The sequence below is a fragment of the Hippopotamus amphibius genome, chromosome 2 (genome assembly GCF_030028045.1).
Source record: "Hippopotamus amphibius kiboko isolate mHipAmp2 chromosome 2, mHipAmp2.hap2, whole genome shotgun sequence".
NCBI lineage: Eukaryota > Metazoa > Chordata > Mammalia > Artiodactyla > Hippopotamidae > Hippopotamus > Hippopotamus amphibius.
In genome coordinates, this window is record NC_080187.1 from 106,256,870 (window position 1) to 106,268,162 (window position 11,293).

An 11,293-nucleotide genomic window follows, 5' to 3' on the forward strand; every position below is an offset into this window, starting at 1 on the left:
GTCCTTTGAGTGATAGTAAAAGGATGCTAATTAACATCATACAAATATAAAAATGTAGTTTAAACTCAATGATAATGGTAAAATAATTGTCAAAGTTAAATTCAATAATTTGGTAATGGTCATGCATAATTCACTTACAATTCTAGTTCAAAAATTTGAAAACGAATGTAGTGCGCCATCTTTCCTTCTCCCAACTTGACCTGCTCTTTTTGCCTCTCAGAAATCTTGTTATCACATGGGACCTTAGTTCCCGGACTAGGGGTGGAACCCCTGCAATGGAAGTGCAGAGTTCTAACCACTGGACAGCCAGGGAATTTCCACGTTGATTTTTTAGCTGCAGGACTGAGCTTTTGAAATACTTTGACCATGACAAAAAGAGAAGCAGAGGAGCTGATAGAAATTGAGATTGATGGAACAGAGAAACCAGAGTGCACAGAAGAAAGCATTGTAGAACAAAACTACACTCCAGCTGAATGTGTAAGCCAGGCCATAGACATCAATGAGCCAATAGGCAATTTAAAGAAACTACTAGAACCAAGGCTACAGTGTTCTTTGGATGCTCATGAAATTTGCCTGCAAGATATCCAGCTGGATCCAGAGCGAAGTCTATCTGACCAAGCAGTAAGACAGATGGAACTGTACAGCTTAGTGTACAGGTAATTTCTTACCAAGGAATTAAACCAAAGCTAAACATCCTGGAAATTGTTAAACCTGCAGAAATGGTTGAAGTAGTTATTGATCCAGATGCCCACCACACTGAAGCAGAAGCACATCTTGTTGAGGAAGCTCAAGTGATAACTCTTGATGGCACAAAACACATTACAACCATTTCAGATGAAACCTCAGAGCAAGTGACAAGATGGGCTGCTGCTCTGGAAGGTTATAGGAAAGAGCAGGAATGTCTTGGGATACCCTATGATCTCATACTGTGGTCCACAGACCAAGTCCTGCATTGGGTGGTATGGGTAATGAAGGAATTCAGCATGATCGATATAGATCTCACTACACTGAATATTTCCAGAAGAGAACTCTATAGTCTCAACCAAGAAGATTTTTTTCAGTGGGTTCCTCGGGGAGAAATTCTCTGGAGTCATCTGGAACTTCGAAAATATGTACTGGCAAGCCAAGAACAACAGATGAATGAGATAGTTACAATTGATCAACTTGTGCAGATTATTCCAGAATCAGTGCAGTCTGCTACACCAACTGCCATTAAAGCTATAAATAGTAGTGCTAAGGCAGCTAAAGTACAAAGAGCTCCAAGGATTTCAGGAGAAGACAGAAGTTTGCCTGGGAACAGAACAGGAAACAATGGCCAAATCCAACTGTGGCAGTTTTTGCTTCAGCTTCTTACTGACAAGGATGTTCAAGACTGCATTTCTTGGGCTGGTGATGAAGGAGAATTTAAGCTAAATCAGCCCGAACTTGTTGCACAAAAATGGGGACAATGTAAAAATAAACCTACAATGAACTATGAGAAACTTAGCCATACATTAAGGTATTATTATGATGGGGACATGATTTATAAAGTTCAAGGCAAGAGATTTGTATACAAGTTTGTCTGTGACTTGAAGACTCTTACTGGATACAGTGCAGTAGAGTTGAAGAGAATGTGAGCAGAAGAAACTTGCCAAGATGCAGCTCCACGGAATTGCCCAGCCAGTCACAGCAGTAGCCCTGGCTACTGCATCTCTGCAAACAGAAAAGGATAATTAAGCCCAGGATCTTCCGGGAGTTCAAGGTCTTTCTTAAATGCTAGAGCAAGTATTGCTCTTACCTTTTTTACTGAATTTGAATCTTCTTTTATTTCTAGACTGTACAATCTGATGCATGATTTTTTTATAAACACTTCATACTCTTGTAAAAAAAAACCTACAATAATCTATTATTAGTTATACAACATAAGAAATATGTGAATTGTAAAAGCAATAACTTAAAATGTGAGGAGGAGAAGTAAAAGTGTAAAGGATTAGGAATTCTGTTGAAGTTAGATTGTTATCAGCTTAAAATAGGGTGTTATAATTTTAAGATATTTTATATAAGCCTTATGGTAACCACAAGGGAAAACGAGTAGCAATTACACAAAAGAACATGGTAAAGAAGTCAAAGCATATTGTTATCAAAAGACAACAAAACACACACACACATAAAAACCCAGCAGGATAGGAAACAAAGAACACTGAACCTACAAAATAATGATAAAACAAATAAGAAAATGGGAATAGTAAATTCTTACCTATCAATAATTACTTTAAACATATATATACTAAATTCTCTAATCAAAAAACACATTGGCTGAATGGATTAAAAACAAACAAAAAAAAACCCAAGATCTAATGATTATGGTACTTACAAGAGAATCACTTTAGCCTTAAAGACACATATACACAGAGTGAAGGGATGGAAAAGTCATTTCAAGCAAATGGGAACCAATAAAAAAGCAGGGGTAACTATACTTATGCCAAACAAAATAAGACTTTAAACTAAAAATGAGAAAAAGACACAAAGAAGGTCTTTACATAGTAATAAAGGGATAAAACCATCAAGAAGATATAACAACTGTAAATAGGTACCCAAAATTGGAGCACCTAAATAGACACAACAAAAATTAACAGAGCTAGAAGGGGAAAAAAACAGTAATGGAATAATATTTGGGAACTTTAATACCCCATTTCAACTATGGATAGATCATCCAGAAAGAGAATAAGAAAAAGCAGATTTGGACAACACTATAAACCACACGGACTAACAGAACATTCTATTAAATGACAGCAGAATATACTTTCTTTTCAAATACATATGGAGCATTTTCTAGGACAGACTATATGTAAGGCCTGAAAACAAGTCTTGGAAAATTCAAGAAGATTGAAATCATATCAAGTATCTTTTCTGGCAACAATGGCTGAAATTAGAAATCAATAACAACAGGAACACTGGAAAATTTATGAACCATGGAAATTAACAACAACCAATGAATCAAAAAAGAAATTAAATGGGAAATTTAAAAGCTTCTTTAGACAAATAAAAATAAAAACATAACATACTAGAATTTATGGGATGCAGCAAAAGCAGTTTTAAGAGGGGAGTTCATAGAAATAAATGTCTACATTAAGGAGCAAGAAAGATCCCAGATAAATAACCTAACCCTATGCCTTAAGGAACTAGAAAAAGAGCCCAAATCGAAGAAATGGGAAATAAATAGTAGAGCAGAAATAAAGGAAATAGGGACTTCCCTGGTGGCTCAGTGGTTAAGAATCTGCCTGCCGATGCAAGGGACACAGATTCGATCCCTGGTCTGGGACGATCCCACATGCCACAGAGCAACTAAGCATATGTACCACAACTACTGAGCCTGTACTCTAGAGCCCATGAGCCACAACTATCGAACCCATGTGCCACAACTACTGAAGCCTGCATGCCTAGAGCCTGTGCTCCGCAAAAAGAGAAGCCACCGCAATGAGAAGCCTGCACACCACAATGAAGAGTAGCCCCCACTTGCCACGACTAGAGAAAGCTTGCATGCAGCAACGAAGACACAATGCAGCCAATAAATAAATAAAACATAAAGAAAAAGAAATAAAACAGAGAACATAAAAATAATAGCAAACATTAATCAAACTAAGGGTTGGTTCTTTGAAACAATAAAACTGACAAAACTTTAGCTAGACTAATCAAGGAAAAAAGAGAAATAACAAAAGTCAAAATAAATTTAAAAAAGAGAGAGAGAGAGACATTACAACTCTTACCACAGAAATTTATATGGACAAAGGATTAATCTCCAAACTATACAAGCAGCTTATGAAGCTTAATACCAAAAAAGCAAATAACCCAAACCAAAAAGGGTGGAAGACCTAAATAGACATTTCTCCTAAGAAGACATGCAGATGGCTAATAAACACATAAAAAGATGTTCAACATCGTTAATCATTAGAGAAATACTAGTCAAAGCCACAATGAGGTATCATCTCACACCAGTCAGAATGCCATCATCAAAAAATCTAGAAACAATAAATGCTGGAGAGGGTGCGGAGAAAAGGGAACTCTCCTGCACTGTTGGGGGGAATGTAAATAGGTACAACCACTATGGAAAACAGTATGGAAGTTCCTTAAAAAATTAAAAAGTAGAACTACCATATGACCCAGGAATCCCACTCCTGGGCATATACCCTAAGAAAACCATAATCTCAAAAGAAACGTACCACAATGTTCATTGCAGCACTATTTACAATAGCCAGGACATGGAAGAAACCTAAATGCTTATCAACAGATGAATGGGTAAAGAAGATGTGGCACATATACACAATGGAATATTACTCAGCCATAAGAAGGAATGAAATTGAGTTACTTGTAGTGAAATGGATGGACATAGAGACTGCCATACAGAGCTAAGTAAGCCAGAAAGAGAAAAACAAATACCATATGGTAACGCATATATATGGAATCTAAAAAAAAATTACTGATGAACCCAGTGACAGAGCAAGAATAAAGATGCAGATGTAGAGAAAAGACTTGAGGACACGGGGGGTGGGGGGGGGGATGAAGGGGAAGCCGAGATGAGGTGAGAGAGTAGCTTTGACATATACACACTACCAAATGTAAAGTAGATAGCTAGTGGGAAGCTGCTGCATAACACCAGGAGATCAACTCGATGATTGGTGATGACTTAGAGGGCTGGGATAGGGAAGGTGGGAAGGCGTCATGGAAGGGAAGGGATATGGTGATATACGTATAAATACAGCTGATTCACTTTGTTGTACAGCAAAAACTGGCATAACAATGTAAAGCAATTATATTCCAATAAAGAGCTTAAAAGAAAAAGAAATTCATAGGATCATTTAGGCTATGATGAACAACTATATGCCAACAAACTGAACAATCTAGAATGGAAAATGGAAAAATTCTTAGAAACATATAATTTACCAACACTGAAACAAGAAATGGGAAATCCAAATAAACCAATTACTAGAAAAAAGATTGCAAGAGTTATGAGAAAAATACTCTCCCAACAACAACAACAAAAATCCCAGGCTCTTCTGGTGGATTTACCAAACATTTAAAGAAGAATTAACACCAATCCTTCCCAAACTCTGCCAATAAATTGAAAAGAAGTAAACACTCCCAAACTCATTTTACAATGCCAGCACTATCCTTATACCAAGGCCAGAAAAGAAAAATTACTAGAAAACTACAGTTCAATACCTCTGATGAATATAGGTGCAAAAATTCTTAATAAAATACTAGCAAACCAAATGTAGCAGCACTTTAAAAGGATTATTCATCATGATCAAGTGGGATTTATCCCTGGGATGCAAAGATGGTTCAACATAAGCAAATCAATGAATATGACATATCACATTACCAGAATGAAAGAAATGAATAATATGATCATCTCAATATACAGGAAAAGCATCTGACAAAATTCAGCATTCATCATGATAAAAAACTCTTAACAAATTAGGGATAGAAAGAACATACCTCAGCATAATAAACGCTGTGTATGACAAGCCCACAACATCATACTCAATGGTGAAAGCTTGAAATCTTCTCCTCTAAGATCAGGAACAAGACAAGGATGTCCAGTTCCAACACTCCTATTCAACATAACACTGGAAGTTCTAACTAGAGCATTCAGGAAAGTAAAGAAATAAAAGATATCAAAAATGGAGATTAGGAAGTCAAATTGTCTGTATTTGTGCATCACATGATTTTATACATAGAAAATCCTAAAGAATCAACCAAAGACTGTTAGATCTAATCAATGAATTCAGGAAAGTTGCAAGATACAAAATTAGCATACAAAAAGTCAGTAGCAAAAAATTTTCTGAAGAATAAAGAAATAAATCCCATTTAAAATAGCATAAATACAATAAAGTACTTATGAGTAAGTTTATCCAATGAGATGAAAGATATTTACTCTGACAACTACAAAGAAATCAAAATTGACACAAATAAATGGAAAGATATCCCACATCCATGACTTAGAAGAAACAATATTGTAAAAATGTCAGTACTACCAAAAGCCATCATGGGTTCAATGTAATCTTTATCAAGATTCCACTGGCATGTTTTTTTACAGAAGTAGAACACTCCTAAAATTTACATGGTACCACAGAAGACCCCCAATGGCCAAAGAAATCATGAGAATGAACAAAGAAGGAAGCATAACACTTCCTGATTTCACATTATACTACAGAGCTATAGGAATCGAAACTGTATGGTATTGCCATAAAAACAAACAAATAGACCAATGGAACAGAATCAAGAGCCCAGAAATAAACCCAAGCACCTCTATCAATTAATATTTGACAAGGGATCCAAGAACACTCAATGGAGAAAAGACAGGCTCTTCAAAAAATGCTGCTGGGATAATTGGATATCCACATGGGAAAAAATGAAACTAGACCCCTATCTTACACCACTCACAAAAATTAACTCAGAATGGATTCAAGTTTTAAATGTAAGACCTAAAACCATGAAACTCCTAGAAGAAGACAGAAATAAAGCTCCTCAACTTGGGTGTTGGTAATGATTTTTTGGATACGACATCTAAAACATAACCTACAAAATAGAAAATAAACAAATGGGACTACATCAAACTAAAAATCTTCTATATGGCAAAAGAAACAATCAACAAAGTGAAAAGACAATCTACAGAATAGAAAAAATATTTATAAACCATATATCTGATAATGGGTTAATATCCAAAATATAAAAGGAATATATACAATTCAATAGCCAAAAAAACAAAAAACCCAATTAAAAAATGGGCAAGAGAACTGAGTAGACATTTTGCTGAAGAAGACACACAAAAGGCCAACAAGTACATGAAAACAAGCTCAACATCACTAATCATTAGAGAAATGCAAATTGAAATTACAATGAGACATCACCTCACATCTGTCAGAATGGCCATCATCAAAAAGACAAGAGATAACAAATGCTGGTAAGGATGTGGAGAAAAGGGAACCCTAGTACACTGCTGGTGGCATTGTACAACCACCATGGAAAAGAGAATGGAAGATGCTCAAAAAATTAAAAATAGAACTAACACATGATTTAGCAATTGCACTTCTGGGAATATATTCAAAGGAAACAAAAACACTAACTCAAAAAGATATCTGTACCTACATGTTCATTGCAGAACTATTTGAAATAGCCAAGACATGGAAACAACCGAAGCAAACATTGACAGATGAATGGATAACAAAGTTGTAGTATGCATGTATGTGTGTATGCGTGTATGTGTGTATGTGTATGTGTACATACATACACACACACACACACACACACACAATGGAATATCATTCAGCCATAAAAAAATGAGGAAATTCTATCATTTGCGACAACATGGATGAAACTTGAGGGCATGCTAAATGAAATAAGCCCGACAGAAAAAGACAAATACTGTGTGATCTTACTTATATGTGGAATCTTTAAAAAATATAACAAAACAAAAACACCTCAGAGAAAAAGAGATCAGATTTGTAGTTGTCAGAGGTGAAGGGTGGTAGGTGGGGGAATTAGAGGAAGGTGGCCAAAAGGTATAAACTTCTAGCTATAAGATAAGTAAACACAAGGGTATAGCGTACAACAGGTTTAGTATAGTTAGAGCTGCTGTATGATATAAAAGAAAGTTGAGAGTCAATCCGAAGAGTTCTAATCTCAATAAATTTTTTTCTTTTCTTCTTTCTTGTCTTTTTATGAAGTGATGGATGTTAGCTGAACTGATTATAGTAATCATTGAACAACATATATAAATCAAACCATCATGCTGTATGCCTTAAACTTACACAGTGATGTATGTCAATTATTTCTCAATAAAATGGGGGGAAAAGACAGTTTCTAGAGCTGCACTGTTCAGTATGGTAATCACCAACCATATATGGTTATTGAAATTAAACTCAAAGTTAAATAAAATAAAAAATTCAGTTCCTCAAACTAGCCACATTTCAAGTGTTAGTTCTCGTATAGGATATTGGACAGATATAGAACTTTTCCATCATTGCAGAAAGACCTATCATACAGTTTCCCTAGAGTGAACACACTGCTTATTATACTTCTTCTCGACTCAAAGTAACTCAATAAGGGGATGACAGAAGTAAGTTTGGGAGACTTTAGTACTGAGTGCAATGTGAGAACCTAACAAGTTAGAACAAGGCCATATTTTTATATATGTATCTAGACACCCATAATTACTACCCAAAGAGGTGTTATCCAGGCACATTTACATCAAGAATCCTCTATGTTTATAGTCCTGTGCCCTCCATTTATATTTAATTTACTGGTTTTGAACCTGCATGTAAAATACATCTAGTTTTTCTTTACAATAAAATATTTTCCAAAAATGCTATTTTCCATGTAAAAGAAAAACATGTTAGCACAATTCTCTCATGAATTTATATACTTCCCAATTAAGAGGAGAGATAAATCATTATCCTAGCCCAGAAAGTAATTTCACATACAATGAGAATAGAGCAAAGGTTAGCAAGTTGCACAAGCTAGTCTAGGACTGAGTAATAGGTTCAAATTTCCCAACAACAAATAAATTGAATCTTGTGGCCCCTAATCATTCATGATCCATCTGGGCCAAAATAATGGATGCAAAAAAAAAAAATAATGTAATGGCTCATACATAAAAATTATTAACCTTACACCTGTTTGAATTTATGTCGCCAGCATAACGGAATAGGGGAGGGAAAGGAAGCAGATAACACAGGAGAAGGGGGCAACTGAATCATGACACAGTGATACTCAAACCTACAGTGAGATAGCAAAAGTCTAGTCTTCTTTCAACAGAGAACTTTACATTGTATTTTTCAGTAGCATACAGATGAACTCTTTGTATATTCCCACGGTAACTTTTTCAAAGATGATATTCCCACAGTGCATAAGACCCGTATTCCTCAGGGTCCTAGAGTTCCCCCAGAAGCAAATAAGGAAGGATTATTAATTATAACTGCAATTCCTCACAGAGAAGAAACTTTTATGAATAGTTCGTAGAAAGATTCTTTTTCCATGGATTTTGAATTAAAGTCCTGATTTCTAAACACTTGACCTTCCAATGCTAATTGAGAGGAAAAGAGAGAGAGAAATATGACTGGGCTAAGAAATCCATCATTCCACTCTGAGATTTGTGCTCAGCTGTCTCTGTGGTTCCCCACAATCACCCCATCTCCTTGCCTTGGTCAAGGCAGACTTAAGCAGCTTTTCACCACAGCTGCTAAGGGATCTCCTTCTCTCTGTCTCCCTTGGGTCTATCATCTCCCAAAGTTACTTCTCTGACAGCAAAAGGAGGTGAACGCATAAGAAACTATCAAGAAGAAGAGACTTAGTGATCTTGACACGGTCTTTGAGGCTTCAGGGTTGAGTCAACAGGTCCCTCTGAAGACTAATTCAACTTCATCCAGCCAATATGATCCATTGCTAGAAACAAAGCTCCAGCAGTTTTTGTCTTTTCTTGAAAGCTGGTTAGCCTACATGTAAAGATGGCAGCATCAAATGAGAATTTTGATAGTCAATCAGATTCCCAAAGGGTTTCTCCATCAAGAATCAGGAAATATTTTTCCTCCATCTATCAAATAACACCCTAGATAATATACTATGTACAGTAGCTTCTCTCCTGTGACTTGTCCTGAGGAGCAATAGGGGCAGGGTGGCAAAGGAGGAGGAATGATCAGATTTGCACATCCTGGGGGCCCTGCAAAGAATAGGGTGGAGAAGAGCAGACTTGAGTCAGGAAGATCTGTTAAGGGGCTTTTTCATAGTCCTGTTAAGACAGGTGGTGATTTTGATTGGGCTGAAAGTAAAGATGGAGAAAAGTGGCTGGATTGAGAGATCTCCAAGAGCTAAAATTGATTGACCTTGAAGATCAGTTAGAAATAGAGACCACAGTAAATAATGGCATCATATCCTAGTTTGTCATCCATTATATAAATAATATTTAAATGTATATTACATGCTGGGCATTATTCTCAGTGTTGGGACACAACAGAAACATTTTTAAAAACTACCTTGCCATCATGAAGTTTGCAACAGTATACCTTCCGGAGCAAGGTAGTACCAAAGCAATTATCGGAAGACTATTCAGGGAACCAAAGGAGACAACTGACTTTGCCCCAATTTCAGGATGTGAGGGGCAAATAAATGCCTGTAAATTGCAAACTTAGAAGCTGGATAGACATAAAAGATTCATTTTTATCATAAGTGCATTATAAGTAAAATAACAGGACTAGCATAGAGACAAATGGCAGTTACAGTCTCAATGCCACGGACGAACGGGGAGAGGTAGGAACCACTGAAAATTACTCACATTCATCTAACCAAACCATGTGGGCATGAGGTCAGTGTTTAAAAAAAAAGAAAGAGGGAAAAAAATCATATGCATATGTAATCTCCTAATCTAATATTTAATGTCGGCAATCAATTAACAGTAAACATTTTAAAGACAAGGCATGGTCCAACACTGTGCAAGTTATTTTTTAAAGTGCCTTGATAAAATTTTTTCTAATACTGTTTCCAGAAGGAGAAGAGAGGCAGACAGTTTGCAAGGAACAAAAATAAAGATCAATCGTATGAGAATTCCAAATGAGAAGAAAAGAAAAATTAGTCAGTAGCTTAGTGGGAAATGAACTGAAGAAAAATTTAATTTGATTCCTTTGAGACTAAAGAGAAGCAGTAAGAATAAAATCCCCAAATAAGTTAAAGACAGGTTGAGACACAAGATCTGCTTTCCTCTGTGTAACTCCTAAAGAACCAAAACTTCAAAGATAGATTTCTGAGTGGTATTTGGGCCACCAGAACTGGACACACCTCTTCTAATCCCTCTTTGCAATACCTGTAAAGGTGAAGGAAAGCATGAAAGTCACTCTATTAAAAACTAGCATCTGAGGTCCAGCTACCGCCAAATGCAAGAGAAACTCTATGTCCACCAAAAAATAAATATATATATATATATATATATATATATACACATACACACACACATATATACACAACATAAAAGTTGAGAATTATGTTTTATTTGGTGGACAAACCTGAGGACTTAAGCCTGGGAGGCAGCCTCTCAGACGGCTCTGAGGGGCTGCTCCCAAGAGGTAAAGGAGGAGCCAGGATATACAGGAGTTTTTGCAGCAAAGACCAGGAAGTCGGAACTTCAAAAGATGACTGTAAATTAAAGAAAACCAGACATCTCAGGTTAATGGATTTAGTGCTTTTCCATGTAGGAAGCTGCAAGAGTCTGGGTTCACTGAAATCATTCCTCTGATATGCACCTCAGCTATCTAGGGCCAGTGTC

General features: G+C 36.2%; 1 pseudogene; it reads left to right on the forward strand.

Annotated features, from left to right (window-relative positions):
* The first annotated feature begins 366 nt into the window (after positions 1–366).
* Positions 367–1,716, forward strand: LOC130846495 (GA-binding protein alpha chain-like; annotated as a pseudogene).
* Positions 1,717–11,293: the final 9,577 nt, after the last annotated feature.